General features: G+C 49.5%; 1 protein-coding gene across 1 annotated transcript in view; it reads right to left on the bottom strand.

The window, feature by feature from the left end:
* The window catches only part of EGFR (epidermal growth factor receptor), a 159,403-nt gene that overhangs the window by 50,452 nt on the left and 93,058 nt on the right, over positions 1 to 15,893 (bottom strand).

Here is a 15,893-nt window from a genome sequence, read left to right as displayed (position 1 = left end):
AATTCCAGAAGGGTTTTCCTTAGGGCTAAGGCCTTCCTATTTCATGATCAGCTAAATAGAGGAAAGGAAGACACAAGGTGTGAAGAAATTATAAGGAACCATCACACTGGAAAATGTTCTTGATGTGTGTTTGGGGTTGGAGGCGGCGGGGACTGCGGTTTGTGGCAGGCAACACTGAGTCTTAGAATTGGATGTCCAGCTCTGGAAATCCCCACCGTATGCAGGACTCCTGGCTTTGAATATTCCTCAAAAATGGTTATCCAGTCCTGCTTGTCTGTTCTGAGTGTCTCAGAGTTTCAACCCAGCTAAGGATCTGCAAAGGAGTCCGCTCTGTACTTCCAACTCCATCACGTACATTATTTCTTACCTGGGTCTGAAGCTACACCCCTCATTATGTCCCCTGGCTTAACGCAGATGCAACAGATCTCTCCTCTAGCTCAGGGCCCCACGGATATTTGAAGACAATGGCTGTTTCTCACTGCTTTTCCCCACCGCCCCCTGCTTTCCCCAGATCCCAGCCTCCCCAGGGCTCTTGGGACTTCCACGTGTGGGGCCTCGCTTCACAGCGACATCCTCCAGGGAGGCCACCCCGTCCAGCCCCCCTTCCTGGCTTCCTCGGCCTGGGGACGTGCACTTGGGCGGGGGCAGCACTCTGCTGTTTCACAGCACATCCTGTCTCTTGAAAGGATTGCATGTCACCTGAGGACCACAGCAGACATTCCATTGCCTTCTAGCTTATGACCCTGGGAGCATCAGCCAGCAGCCACAGATGAAAAAACACTGCTGGATTACTAAAATTGGGCTGGGAGGCCCCAAGAAAAGACTGGCAGGACCCCCAGGCAGGGCCACTATCTTGCTTTTGTGCTTCTGTAAAACAGCTTGCTTCTAGGAAAGTGGAACTTACCCCTATGATCCTATTGGTTCCCTAAGCTCACTTCTGATTGGTCCATTTGCAATACCTCATTTGCATAAATCCCACTCCTGATCGGGCCATTTCTAAAAAGCTCATTTCTGATTGATCCCTTTGTAACACCTCATTTGCATGAAGCTCACTCCTGATTGGTCCATTTCTATCACTCATGATTGGCCTACTTTGTTACACCTTATTTGCATATGATGTTGCGAAGTCTAGCCTGGCAGCCCATAAAAGCCTGTGCAAACCTACAGCCGGGGTCCAGAGCTTGGAGAGTTAACTCCTCTGGGCCCGCTGGGGTGATGAACCTGAGTTCTCCAGCCCTCCCAGTGCTGCTTGGTGTCTCGCCAGGATCCAGGTTGCTGTCACACTCTTTGCTGCAACAAAACGTCTGCGTTAGTGTCACATGTAAGTTTCCAGCAAGCTTGATTCTCTCTTTTTTTCCCCCCAGTTTAATAACTAAAATGGCAGTCGAGCAATGAAAATGGAATTCTACTACGTCTATTAATAGTAGGGCTGACGGTAAATTCCTCTCAGCCTTGGACGAGGCAGTGTTTTTCCTTGCTTGGGTCTCTGCTAGGTTTTAGGTCCTATGACATCCTACCAGCTTAACAGAGCTGGATTTGCTCCTGACCGCAGACCCAGCATTCGGCTGCTGAAAGCCAATTTTTTGATTAAATGGATCTGAGATCGAACCAGTGCGCTGTCTTCCAAAAATCTGTGAGAACAACAGACAGGAAAACTTAGCCACTGCCACCCAAGCTTCGTTAATTATTATCCAAGAGAATACGTTATGAACAACTCATGCAGGTGATTCAGAAAACATTTCATATCCTCTTTCAAAAAAAATTTTTCCTACCTTCAACTTCTCTCTTACGCTTTTCTCTTGTTCACAGAAAATATTTTCTCTTCTTTGCTAAGCTGTCTTAAGGAGATTATTTAAACGTCCAAGTTTAAGTGCGGTGATCAAATGACATGACTCCACCATGACAGTAATTCTAGACCAACGAATGCCAGAGTGGGTTTCCTGATCTCTTAGTAGGAAACTGACTTTTTTTTCCTCTTTGGGGACAATTGGAGACTGAAGCTCCGGGAGCCACATACGGTGCTTCTGAACACCACTAGTGTCTTTCAGGATGCAGGTACATGGTAAGTGAAGTTACAAAGCATTCTTCCAAGATGCTCCGTGTCTATCTGGCTGATGACCGCAAGTCTAGGAGACTCTTGGTAATTAAGGGAGAGGAGGAGCGTGATGGGGCTGGAGCCACGTTGCTGGGTCTAGTAACCACCACAGATGAACGCTGCTCACCCTCACGGTGTGTCTATGATGTCTAAGTACCAAATTCAGGCTCAACAGTTCATCCAGGAGATGGGAGCCCTTTTTATTTGTTCTCATGCCAGCCCAGGATTCTCTGTCTGTCCCGTTCCATCCGACAGAGCATGCTGAGGGAGAGAGAGCCATTCCTGGCACCCTGGGCCCTGCATGTCCCTGCAAGGCCAGTGCTGTGCAAGGACGGTGTCCACTGGCCTTTCAAGTGGCCTGGGGGCCTAGGCCGAACGCAATGGACTTATTTCAATATGTTGGTCATCTGTAACCTAATGCACTTTTTTTTTTTTTTTTTTTTTTTACTTTTGCCTTTTAAGCTATCTGGTTATTGAGGCTGGGAACCAGAGAAGTAAAAAAAAAAAAAAAAAAACTGTAAGTGTGTGCTTTATGCTTTAACTGAACTCATCACTAAGATGCTGTTTCTGGCATGTTGTCAAATCTGTAGAAGGGAGTTCGTGGCAACAGAAGGGGGGGGACTCCTATGGGGCTGGAAGAATGCCTTTCTGTGAACTAATTTCACTCTGTTGAATGGCCACTCAAACCAGATTTTTTTCCCCCCTTGAAGCCGAGAGAAGTTTCCTACACAAACATTTCTTTGTAAGCTCAATTAACTTTTACAATAATTTGTGCTTTTCATTTAAGAACTACAGATGTTGTGTGGGTGGTGGCCGGCGGGGAGGGGGGTGGGAACGAGAGGATAAAGGAGCAGAGGATACAGAGGCCTCCCCCTTCGGAAAATGTGGTAACACTTCCTTTCATGGAAAAAACACATCAGGTTTCAGAATTACTGAAAAATTAAAATCGTTTGTAGACCAGCTAGAGAAAGTCATGGCTGTTTGGTTCGGAGGAGGCCAGACTGGGCCATCTCCCAGCTTCCCTCCCTCCTAACGGGACCCACATGTTGGTGACAATTGTAATTTTCTGCTTGGGAACGGCCCCAAAGTTGGGTAGCAAGGACCCCATCATTCATCAAATGCCAGCTCAATTTGCAAAAGAAACACAAACCCCAAAATATTCAACAGCAATTAGGAGCACGTATTAATGTGCTCAGGGACAGACAAGCCCTTATTAACTAGACAATAAGTTAATTTTCACTGCGCAATGGTTTTTACCGCCAGAAATACACTTGCACTTTTTTTTCCCTCTTAAGTCCAGTAACTTATTATTTAGTGTTGATTTGAGGTGAAATGGGGGTGTTTGGGTGTTAGTGAACGTTTGTGGCTATTTCACAGGACAATTTCTACGTACATTTTATACCCCAAATCCCACAATATTTTTCAGGTAATGATGTTACATTCACGATAACACTCAGCCGCTTACAAACAACTTTTACAGAATGATTTACACTTTGCACTTGCAGATAATCTCAACTTTCGAACTCACGTCTACCTAATATTTAAACTATTAAAAAAAAATCCAGGGGGAGGGTCAAAAGCTCAGGTGGCAGAGTGCATGCTTAGCAGGCATGAGGTCCTGGGTTCAATCCCCAGCACCTCCTCTAAAAATAGAAAAGCATAATTACCTACCCGACCCCTGCCACAATTTAAAAAAAAAATTAAATAATACAGTAATAAATAAGTAAAAATATTTTTTTAAAATTAGCCTAATAAGGAACTACTGAGAATCGAGCCCACTAGAATGAAAGTCCCTTATATGCGTGTGACTTCTAGGCCACACATCATGACAGCCAGGCATCAGGGCACCCAGGATGCTCGGGGGACACCTGCTCACGGCAAGCGGGGCCGAGCGCAGAGGCTGGCTGTGGCGGATGCTCCCATCCGAGCCCAAAGTTCCCACCTCGGATACCTGCCTTTGAGCCACCTCCGCGGGGACCGGCGGTGACACTGTGGGCAAATCACTTCTCTCTGAGCCGCCCTTTCCTCTGTAAGATAAGGGTGAATGTGTCTCCAACGCCGGGTCGTTGGGAGGACTAAACTGGTACCATCTGCAAACCTGTCTGGCTCACATAAGCTATCGCTGGCATCGGGTCACCCTCACCACCATCATTTCAGCATCAGCGTGTGCCAGTGAGGTCCCGGGACCTGGCTAGGGTAGGATGGAAGCTGTCCCTGCCTCACGAGGCCTGCAGTCCGGTGGGGAAGCCAGACAGCCACCAAATCACCCAATGGGACGGTGCCACGCTGTCGCCGTGTGCGTGGCCGTGGGGACGGGGTGGGGTGGGGAACCCGCCCAGTCTGAGAGGGTTCCTCAAGGAACGGCCGTCCAGGGGAGCTTCAAGGGCAAGAGGAGTTTGGCCAAGAGGGAGGAGGGTGCGGGGAGGGTGCCTTCCTGCAGGAGGGGCTGCAGCTCTGAAAGGCTCCCTGGCTGCATGTGGGTCTAACTGAGATGCGGCCCAGAGAGCAGGGGTTCCTGTAGGAGGATCCTGTGGGGAGGGGATGCTCTGCGCCTGCGTTGATGCCAACATCCTGGCCTCCCTGACATCGCAAGATGCTCCCACCGGGGAAAGTGGACAAAAGGTCCACAGGACTTCTCGGTACCATTTGTAACAAGATGGGACTCCGCACGTTTCTCTAAACAAGACGGCAAATCGCACCACTCATGCAGAAGCACAGGCTGTAAGGCAGAAGGTCCTGCGGGAACGGTCCTCCCTGGGGATGTGACCGCTTTGTAGGAAAAGCCAGCCCCGTAACCTGGAGCCCGGGGCCGGTGCGAATGAGCCTGGCTTCGGGCAACGCCCTCGTGACCGGCGACTGTCCCTGCCTAAGCGCGGTGTCCATAGTTTGTAATTTTGAACGACTGCAATTTTTTTCTTAAGATGGAAGCTGTTGTTTTTAAAGCCCGTGGTTTCAATGGTGCACACTTGACTTATGACTAACGATTGTTTGTCTCTATGCCGTGTTGCACCTTCGTAAAATTAAATCATCTCTCTCTTCTAGCTTAAGAAGGCCTCCCGGAGTGTGGGGAGACCGGTCAGGGGGCTGCAGCCCAGGCTGGACAGAGCCTCAAGATGCAGAGTGTGGTCCCTGCACTGAGCTTTCCAAGCCCGGCCCCAGCACGGCGGCAGGGTCGTGGGCATCCCCTGACAGGTGTTATGAAGGCCTTGGAACCCACAGAACTGAGGATGGCTTGGTTACAGAAGCACGGAAGTTGAGGATGCCAGGGCTGTTGACCTTTCTAAATAAAAACCTGGCATGTTGGAGCTCATCATGGCAGTAAGGGGAAAATCAAAGGCCTACATTATGCGCAGAGAATGGGAGTTCAGTCTGGACAGGGCGAGAGGGGCTGCCAGCCTCGGACGGTGCTTGATCTCCCTGCACTGCGTCCAAGGGACAATCCGGTGACAGTGGCCCCCCACCACCTCTTCTCCTCTTGAGCTCGAGTCAGCCAAGTGTGCTGCCCCCGAGCGGTCCCTCCTTTTGAGTTAGTTATGCCAACTCCAAACCTGTGTGAGATGACAATACAGGCATCATAAAAATGCCCAGATCCCCGGTACGCACATAGCACCCTGGTGGCTTCCCAACCAGAGGTTGCAACCGACAGGGATTGTGAACAACATTGTAACCGCAGACCTTAAACGTGCAATGTTGTGATTCTGCAAACAACAACGTCAAACAAGTTCCCAGGGCCTCCTCGGTCCCCACCTCGTGTGCCGTGCAGCCTCCACGGTCAAGGGTTGAGTCAATTTCACGCCTCATGGGAAGATCTGAAACACCGATTTCCATGAAACGCACAGAAACAGCTTTTCGATGTCACTGAAGCAGTACGGAATGTCACGGGGACATTCTGTGCCAGGGGAAAAAAACACCAAGTCTGGGCATTCTCAAACCGTGACTGAGCTACAGCAAATTTTTTTTCCCTGTAACTTAAGTTATAGCTTTTATGTTCACATCATGTTTGCTCCCGAATTAGACTTCAGAACCACACACACATGCACATTCAGCTTTAATTCTGTTTCTCAGCTGGGCAAGGTCACTTGCTCCCTAGCCTTTCATTACATTTCCCCCACATTGGGACCCCCTCCTCTGTCTTCTCCTGCAGGCTTTCCTTCTTAAAAACTGCATCTTGCATTTAAACTGACACTTATATGAGCGAGACATTGCAGCTCTGAAGGGCCTCTCCCAAAGCCTCATGAAGCACAAGCGCACGACGGACTGAGATGAAACCTTCCAGGATGGTGCCAGCAGGTGGCTGTGAAAGCCAGGAATCTTGGACTCCCAGTTTACCCCTTCCCACCCCCTTCCCGCCAGTAACCATAAGTTTGTTTTCTATGTCTGTGAGTCTGTTTCTGTTTTACATATAAGTTCATTTGTCTTTTTTTTTTTTTAGATTCCACATATAAGTGATCTCATGTGGTATTTTTCTTTCTCTTTCTGGCTTACTTCACTTAGAATGACATTCTCCAGGGACATCCATGTTGCTGCAAATGGCGTTATGTTATCATTTTTCATGGCTGAGTAGTATTCCATTGCATAAATATACCACATCTTCTTTATCCAGTCATCTGTCGATGGATATTTAGGCTGTTTCCATGTCTTGGCTATTGTAAATAGTGCTGCTATGAACACTGGGGTGCAAGTGTCTTTCTGAATTAAGGTTCCCTCTGGATATGTGCCCAGGAGCAGGATTGCTGGATCATATGTAAGTCTATTTTTAATTTTTTGAGAAATCTCCATACTGTTTTCCACAATGGCTGTACCAAACTGCATTCCCACCAGCAGTGTAGGAGGTTTGGGAGCAGAAATATGCAGTATTTTCAATTAAGTTTCGCTTATAATGAGAATGACTATGCTCGTTACTATGAGTACATTTTGAACATTTACTTAATTGCTTGAATAGATATTTACATGCAAAGAAGATACTTCTTTTCATCCTCGTCTTTCAGCACAGCATTGCCACAGTTCCATGAATTCACCTGAAACTTGCTAGGTCACACCAAGAAGGGTCTCTACCACATAATCCCATTTTTTTTCCAGACAAGAAATTTAAGACACAGCCCAGTAAAATTCAGGAACCAAGTGGATCATTTTCAGTATCTTCTACAGTAAGCCAGTAGATTAAAAAGGAATTTACACCCTAGTCTTGGAATTCTTTTTGTTGAATGTATATCAGGCTGCTCATCACCCAAAAATAACCCAACATGTGGATTATTGTTACTGCGATCTTTGCATCGAGGATGTGCTACTGTCAACTATAAATTAGTGAACCAATCAGTGCATCCATCTGTCACCCTCTACGGAACGCAAGGCGCTGTGCACTGGCCCCCGCCCTGAGGAACTCAGGGTGATATGCTGAAAGAAGTTAGGGCAACTGCTCAGACCGCTAATTCTCAGCTAAGAGAGAATACGGGTCCACTTTTTAAAAAGCTTCCTAAAGGATCTGATGCTTGAGTGCATTGGGAAGACAGGGAACAAAGAATGAAGGGACGGAATGTGAGAAGACGGCGAGGTGGAGGCAAAAGGAAGCTGCAAGTCCATCCCGTGAGCATCTCCAGCGGAGAGATCGGGAGGAGGGGGCCGCAGGAAGGGCTGGCGCTGCCCCGGGTGGGACAGGAGACACGGGCCGGGCAGTGATGGGGAGGCAGGCACGCAGGCTGCCCCAGAGCCGCGAGATGACCATTCACGTGGTCCGGGGACAGGGATGACGGGGGCCCGGCGGGGCCCCCAGAGGGAGCCTCGGAGCTGGGAGCAAAGGAGGTTTGCGAGGACTGTGGGTGTCTGGGCTCAGAGGCAGATCCCCTGGGTTATTCTCAGAGAGGAGATCCTTCGTGTGAGTCACCCGCCGCTCGTTTCACAAAGCCTGCCTCGGTAATCCGTTATCACTGCTTCCAGCAAATGGGCTCAGATCCACCCCGACATCTTTTCCAGACAGTAAAGGACCCCGCACGTGGATTCAAGGGATTTAAGGATCTGCACTGACTTTTAAAAAAATCAAACAGTATATGTATTTCATTTTTTAAAACCGTATCGCGGTGAGACACTGAACATAAGAGCCATGCTCGCAACCAGCCTTCAGTGCGCGGCACAGTGATGGTATCGGACAGTGGGGGGGGGGGGTCCCCGCACAGAACAGACCCCGACGGGGTGCCCGGGACGATAAAGCCACTTGCTGGTTGGCTGAGTTAATTACAGCAGCCGCTAGGCTGCAGCGCTGAAACGCCCTTTTATTCTGGGACGAGAAGATCTTCTAAATGTCAAGTTCAGTCCGTGGGCGACACCCAGGCCAGCCTGGTAACCTGGAACAAAAGGTAAGGACCACCCCATTGTGCTGTCGCGTTGTGTTTCTGGTGTTTTTAATGGCAATTCTCTGAACTAGGAGTTCGGCGTGAGAAGGAATGTGATGGTGGCGGCGGCCGGGCAGGGGGACAAAGCAGGGCCCCGGCCAGCGGGCCGGGGGGACACGGGAAATGTCTAGGCGGGCACGGATGTCAAGGAAAATGCAAAGATGTCCAAGCCACTACCTGAGAGGGAGGGAGGGATCAATGCCACGGAGGGGTCACGACACCCTGTACCTGCCCCATCGCAGAGCCAGCAGGAGCAGAGCCCCCCGTTTTGAGCCTCCTCTGCTGAATTGGCTTCTGAACCCACATGAGCAAGGAAAAGACAGCCTCCTCCTGCAGACAGCTGCCGGAAAGAGCTCACCTTTTCTTTGCACCAGACTTCTTCTTAAATCCCCAAATCTACCCATGGCTGGGAACATCTGAGCCCTCAGAGCTTGCATGGCATGGCCTTTCCAAAGAGGACAGTGGGAAAAAAAATCTCTGTTGCAACGTTCACTTGGGGGCTTCATTACCCAGAAGAGTCTGAGACACTTCCCTGTGTTGTAACACTTGGATCCGGTTCATGGAATCTTCCCCGCTTTCAAAACAGACGACCTCCCCATTTATCTCTTTCCCCCTGGCTCTGTAAACCAGCCCAGCGAAGTCCTAACTTGCAACAAACAGGCAATTCACTCCTCCAGAAAACACAATTACCCAACCTCCCAAACATGACACCCGGCAAGTTTGTAACCATCATGCCATTTGATTCTGTTCCATCACAGTTTCTTCTTATAGAAGCAATATTAATAATGCCTTTTTAAGTCTGAAGGGTCCACAATAAACATATTAATAACAGGCAGCCTGATTAGCTGCCTCCACTCCTCGTGGGTGTTCGGAGACGTGCCAGCGATGCTCCCGGAACAAATGAGCCCATGTGTCATCCATCAGATGTTTACCGGGCCCCGGATACGTGCCAAGTCCTGCGCCTGCGGCCGGAGGTGTGAATGGTCTTTGCCCTCAAGGAGCGGACGGTCTAGGAAGAAAGACGCCGCCAATACAGGTGACACTGTCTTCCACCGCCCCGATCAGCAGATTTAAAGGGCAAATGAGACGATGCCTTTTCAGATGGGTCATACCCACAGATGTGTCCTCACTGTGGCTGGTTCCACGTTCTCTTCTCCAGCAGAGCAACTTTGAAATGACAGTGGGAGCAGTTATTTGTCAGGCCAAGAAAGGACTTCATTTTGCCGTTAATAAAAGTTGTGCAACACCCACGCAGGGAGCTAAGCTAAGTTCATGCGGAGTAGCAGGGAGTAGACTGGTCATGACTAAGCTCCGGGGTGGCCATGCCTGTGGGGATGGAGACGTCCAGCAGGAGGGCAGGCCCCCAGCCACTGCTCTCAGGACCGCCTGGAGGACGATGCCTGGACCCACAGGGAGACAGAGCAACGTGACAGAAAAGCCCAGAAACGTCCTGCTCCGGCCAGGTGGATGGCCCCGGGTCCATCCAGGTGCGCAGGGAATAGACAGATGCCCCATTCATACCAGCCACCCGACTGGAGCACTGCCCTTCGCACTAGATTGCTTCTCAAGCCCCGGTGGGCACAGGAATCACCCAGGATTTTGCCAAAACGCAGATTTAGAGATTTCCAGACGACCTCAGGGCCTGCCACCCTAACTAGCTCCATCCAGGGGGAGGTCGCACAGGGAATCCATCGAAGCGGCCTCTGAGCAGCTACCAGCTGCAACCGGGTGTCCTCGCGACAGGAGAGGCCGGCAAAGGCCCCCGAAAGGAGGGACCGAGGCGATCCTAACCGTGAGCCAGGCTGCCAGAGGCTGCAAAGCTTCGGGCAGGTAAGAGGGACGCGCACGGCTGCCTCTCCTCCTCCAGGTCAGTGTCTCCGGGCCTCTCCCAGGCGCGCTTCAGTGCAGTGGCTAGAACAGACGGGCCACGTTCTGAAAAAAACCCAGACACTGACCCGAAAGAGGCAACACACCGCGGCACTCTCTCCCTTTTTCTCGGCTAAGACTGCCTCTAACCCCACCGAAATGAGGGTCATTCCAGTTTCCAAGGATCAAACGGGAGACCCTCCACTTTCAGAGCAGGTGTCATTTCTGTGTATCTCCCCCAGCTTTGCTGAGGCATAATTCACAGACAAAGTCTGGATCGGTTTCGGGTGCACGATGTGGCGATTTAGGGAACCACGCTAGCACACCCGTCACCTCCCAGAGTTGCCATTTGTGCGCGTGGGGCGAGAACACGTAACATCTACTCTCTGGGCGAGTGCCAAGCATGCAATGCAGACTTGTTCCCTGCGGCCGCCATGCAGGTTTAGACACTCCGGAGGCTGCGCTGGGATGAGGCACTTATGCCATATTCTGTGACACCAAAGAAAGGGAGGGTGTGACGTTCAAGTCGGAGTCTGTAATCTCAGTGTGTTCCGTGTCCCGGGGGAAGGACTCCATCCTGTACACCGTGCACGCAGGTAAGAGAGCTCAGGATAGCGTCAGAGCAGTTCCCAAAGGCCTGCATTTCACAGCATCCATTCCCTTCGCAGATCAGGCAATTTTATAAAATTAAAAGTCTCGATCATGACACAGTTCTTCTCTTGCGACAATAAACACAGTAACCCTCTCCGTGAGCAGTGGGGAGTGGGGAGTGCGTTCAGTTTCAGGCTTTCTTGGTGGATCCCCCCCATGAACCCCTATTCTTTGCTCCTTGACTTTGGAGAAAAGATGGGATATGCTAAAAGTAAAAATAATAACTTTTTTTTGGGGGGGGATGTATTTTTAAACTCTTGAGTTTTCCAGGAAGAATTTGTAAAGCAAGACAACTTCACCAGTTTCCCCGCCGCCGTGGACACGTTTATGGGGGAGATCTGGGCCTTTGAATCGGCCGCCCCTGGGCGCCCTCCCAAGGCACCAGCCCACACCCCTTGCCCCAGCGCTGTGAATGGGTGATTGATTTGTCCTGTGCTGGGGGACGTGAAATTTTGGGGGGCAGGCACCGCATCTGCTGGACTTGCTACAACCAGACTGATGCCGGACTAACCCACGGGTGAGCAGCCTGCCCTGCAGAGAGGTGGGGACGGACCTGCCCTCCCACTCTGGGCTCCGGGTGACAGCCTCGTTCTGCTGCTCAGCCTACCTGATCCAGTGTCTCCGCTCAAAACCTGAGCGGCTAACTTCCGTCTAAACATTTTATGACAGCAAAGAAGTCATTAATAAAAATTTAACTTGTGCTACAGACGTTCAAAGCTAGCAAGGACGTGAGGGGTATGCATGTGATTGTAACACAGATTTACGGACGTGGAGTCTGGGGGTGTCAGTCCATTTTGGGTCCCGAGTCCCTTCTTCCTCCTCCCTCGAGGGGCCCAGTTCCACCTCGGCCCAAACCCCAGGCTCCCTGGCATCAGCACCGTGGTCCTGATGGCAGCCCATCTTCAGTGTTTCTTCTGCAAAATCCAATCTTTTGAAATTCTCCCACGAAGATGCTTTGGGAGTGGGTTTCCAGCGCTGACCGCATCACTCACGGTCACCAGGACACAAACATGAGGACCTCTGTGCTCGGCGGGGGCAGGATGCTGTGGACCAGCCTGTGAGAACGGCTGTGCCTCGCTCCCCACAAGACAGCTGCTGTGGCTGCATGATGTCGCGGTTAGGACCGGGCGGTGGTCCCAGACGGCTGCTCCCTCACCCGCGGTCCCCTCTCCAGGGTTGCCTTCCCGAGGATCCAATGTTTTTGCTCCTTGAATTCTGACAAGTTGCCTTGTTTGTTTTCACCGCTTAACCATCCCCTGCTTCCTAACTGTGGGAGTTGGGAAGCCAGGGTTTTCCCAGAGGAAATGCCCCTTCTCTTCTGGACCGGTCCATCCTTCCTGGGGCACTGTGGTCTCTCATCCACTCATGCATTCATTCAATAAACAGTTACTGATCAAAAAAGGCAGCCAGAAAAACCTTTAACCACTGCACCCTTTATCCCACATTGTAAGCCATTTGAATCAGAAAAGCAAGTATCGTTTCCTTTTGAATCAGCTGAATGGCTAAGACACTGGTATGGGAGGTCCCGGATTTCTTGTGACCATGCTACAAATTACACGACCTGCGAGGGTCAGTCTATTTTCCTCCTCATTGTGGCTTAAAGACAGGCTGATGTCACCCATACTAGAGGCACGAGGCGCTGGTTCTGGAATCGGAGGGGCCGAGTTCTAGGTGCTTCCAGACCAAGCACCACGTGTGGGCTCTCGGAGAGTCATTCCCACCTCCCGAGCCTCAGTTACGGTTTAATGTAGTGAATGGCTGGGCTGGACGATTTCCAAGCTCTCCTTTTTTTTTTTAAATTGAGTTATAGTCAGTTTACAATGTTGTGTCAATTCTGGTGCACAGCACAGTGCTCCAGTCACACATGAACACACATATATTCATTTTCATATTCGTTTTCACTGTGAGCGACTACAAGATCTTGAATATATTTCCCTGTGCTGCACAGTATAAACTTGTTTATCTATTTTATATATACCAGTCAGTATCTGCAAATCTTGAACTCCCGCCCAGTTTATCCCTTCCCACCTGCCTCCCTTCCCCCCTGGCAACCCTAAGTCTGTTTTCCATGTCTGAGAGTCTGTCTCTGCTTTCTGTGAAGTGTCATGCTCTGTGATTTTAGGAATGACAGTGGGAAGACTGAAAAATCTGTATCTTCTAGGAAAACAAAGCAGAGAGAGCACATGTCAGCTTGTCATCCCAGGTCAGAGCTGACTGGCCCTGTGGCCCCTCCGCAACCCTCATGCTTTGCTGAAAGGCACAAGCTTTTCTGCACCAAATATGAATTTGTGTTAAAAAAAAAAATCCGTAGGGAACAGGGTATAAACAACGACTCAGTGATGAAGCTAGTGTGCCTCGGGGATTTGCCGTCTTCTGACATTATGCCATTTAATCTTCACTCAATCCCGTCCTTTATTCCAATTTTACAAAAGGAGAAACCGAGGCTTGGAAATAAGTTACTCAGTTGAGTCAAGGTGGACGCAATGCTCCAGCGCATCTCTGCTGCCCTTCCTTATGCCCTGTCCCAGGTCCTTGGCATAAAGGCTATGTTTATAAATGTAAGAAAGTTAATTAATATTAATTTTCACCATTAGAGTTCCAGGGAACACACTCATCAGAATAGCTAAAATAAAAAAATCAGACAACGTAGGCACTGGGTCTAGACCCAGAGCAATGGAAACTTTCAGACATTGCAAGTGGGATGGAGTTTGCTAAAACCACTTTGGGAAACCTTCTGGCAACATCACGGAGCAAAGCCATACCCTGGATCCCAGAAATTCCATCTTGGGTACCCAACAGACAGTGCACGCGAGTGTACCGAGAAAACAAAGGAAGAAACAGCCCGAACGCAAGGCCATGGTTGACGCGGTGTGGAATTCTCTTACGATGAACTATATACAGCTGAGAAGGAAAGCACTGGATGATTCCATTTCTGCGAAATTCAGGGACGGGACAAAACCAATCCAGGATGCTGGCAGGAAGACCAGTGGGTACCACGCCCCAGAGGGAGACACAAGAGGATGCGGGTTACAAAGGCGGGGTTTGCCTTGTGAAACCCATCAAAGTGCAAATCTGTGCACTTTCCTGAGTCTACGTCATCCATGAGTTGAAGACTTAACTTGAGAAAATGCTAGGAATTTTCCCTATAATAAGAGGTGCCTGGATTGAACAGGATCCCTAATCAGGAACTCTCGGGTTTTCAGCAGGGGGCGTGCATGGGGCTGGCAGGGCACAGGCATGGGACAGCACAGAGGGGCCAGGACGGTGGGACCCAGCTCGGGACCCTTCACCGCCTCTCACGAAGTCACCTGCACAAGAGGACATGCTCGGTGTGACTGGACGGTTCAGGACAGCTGCCAGGGCTGGAGTTTTGAGCGCAGTGTAGACATGGACGGCAAGCGGTGTGGACCTTCCCAGACCTTGAGACCGCATGTCCACCTGCACGTACACTGGTTCTCTTAAATCCAAGCTGCAAAGTCTTTTTTCCCAGGTCGACCTCTCCTTTCCAGCGTGATTAAGATACATTTTCAAATGTCAAACAAGGTTATAATAATAACCATGAGCCCACATGTCCTGCCCTCTCTTCCAAAATGAGCAAGCTAAGAAAAAAAGCCCTGAGCGCTCACGGAGGAACCCTTGTTTCCAACTTCAGATGCTCATCCGTGTTTTGGGAAGTGCCATGTGCATCCTTCCTGCACACACCTGCTGTCATTCAAAACGTAAAAACTGAACAACGCAAGACCGCCCTGAGCACTGCGAAGTTGACTGAGGCCATCCTACACTCCAGTTGCGCAATCCCGGGGCCAACCAGTCCAACCGCCCAGCGGAGACACTGGCACGTCCTGGGGTGGATGGAATTCGATGGGAGAGGGAAGGGCACACAGGAGGTTCTCCGCGTAATGGATGGAGTTGATGTAAATACATTCCCGGGTTCTGAGAGCTGAGCATCTCAGGGGAACTGGTGCGTGGCGAGTGACACCTGTGTGGACACTGCGTCCCGCGGTCCCCAGCCCGATGGCCGCCACCTTCGAGAAGGCCTCCAGGAAACCCTTGAGATGTATGCATCTGTGAGTCACCCATCCTGTGACCGATTACAGAATCTATTTTTACAAGACAGAAGAGCTAAAATCTTACGTGATGATAAATAAGATTTCTTGAATGTCCTACAGGGCAACGCACACTTGTTGAGCTGAATTCATCACAACAGCAACCACTGAATATTTACCCCGTGCGGGCAGCGTGGTGGCGTCCTGCGGTAATTCCGAGCCTCTCATGGGATTAAAACGCATCGCACATGTTCATGTCTGACGCACTCCTGTACTTAAGTAGAGCCTTGGTGGTATTTTAACTCAGGGTACGTTTTTTGGAAATTGTTTTAGGTTTTCATGTGAGCTTAAGGAGTAATAAGTAAAAAGGCTGCCACGTTCCATTTTTTCTATGCAATTTCCTTCTCTCGAAAGCTCATGTTTACATAGCTGGTTACATCATATTTCATATTTCTGCAATGCCAGGAAAAAAAGAAAAACCACAGACACATATATGAATACTTGAAGTCTACTGGACACGGCTACCATAGAAGAGAAGGAATTCTCCAATTACAGCAAAGCCAATGATCCCGTGTTATAAAAAATTAATAACGGAGATGTTTCAAAAATAGGGTGTTCTAAAAATTGCTAAATGTCCAATATTAAGGAATTGTTATAAATAAATTATTACACATCAATAGAACATGGAGTGCTGTAACATCTTTTAAAAATATTACATGGCATAGAAAACTGTTAATGAGTAAAAAAACACTGTACATACTAATATATGAATATTAATTATAATTAATATTAATAATAGTTGTCTCTGGATGACAAGGGTTTTATTTACTATACTACGTTTTTCTTTGT

The sequence above is a fragment of the Camelus ferus genome, unplaced genomic scaffold (assembly GCF_009834535.1).
Source record: "Camelus ferus isolate YT-003-E unplaced genomic scaffold, BCGSAC_Cfer_1.0 contig534, whole genome shotgun sequence".
In the NCBI taxonomy this organism is placed as follows: Eukaryota; Metazoa; Chordata; class Mammalia; order Artiodactyla; family Camelidae; genus Camelus; species Camelus ferus.
This window is presented reverse-complemented; position numbering and strand designations above follow the sequence as displayed.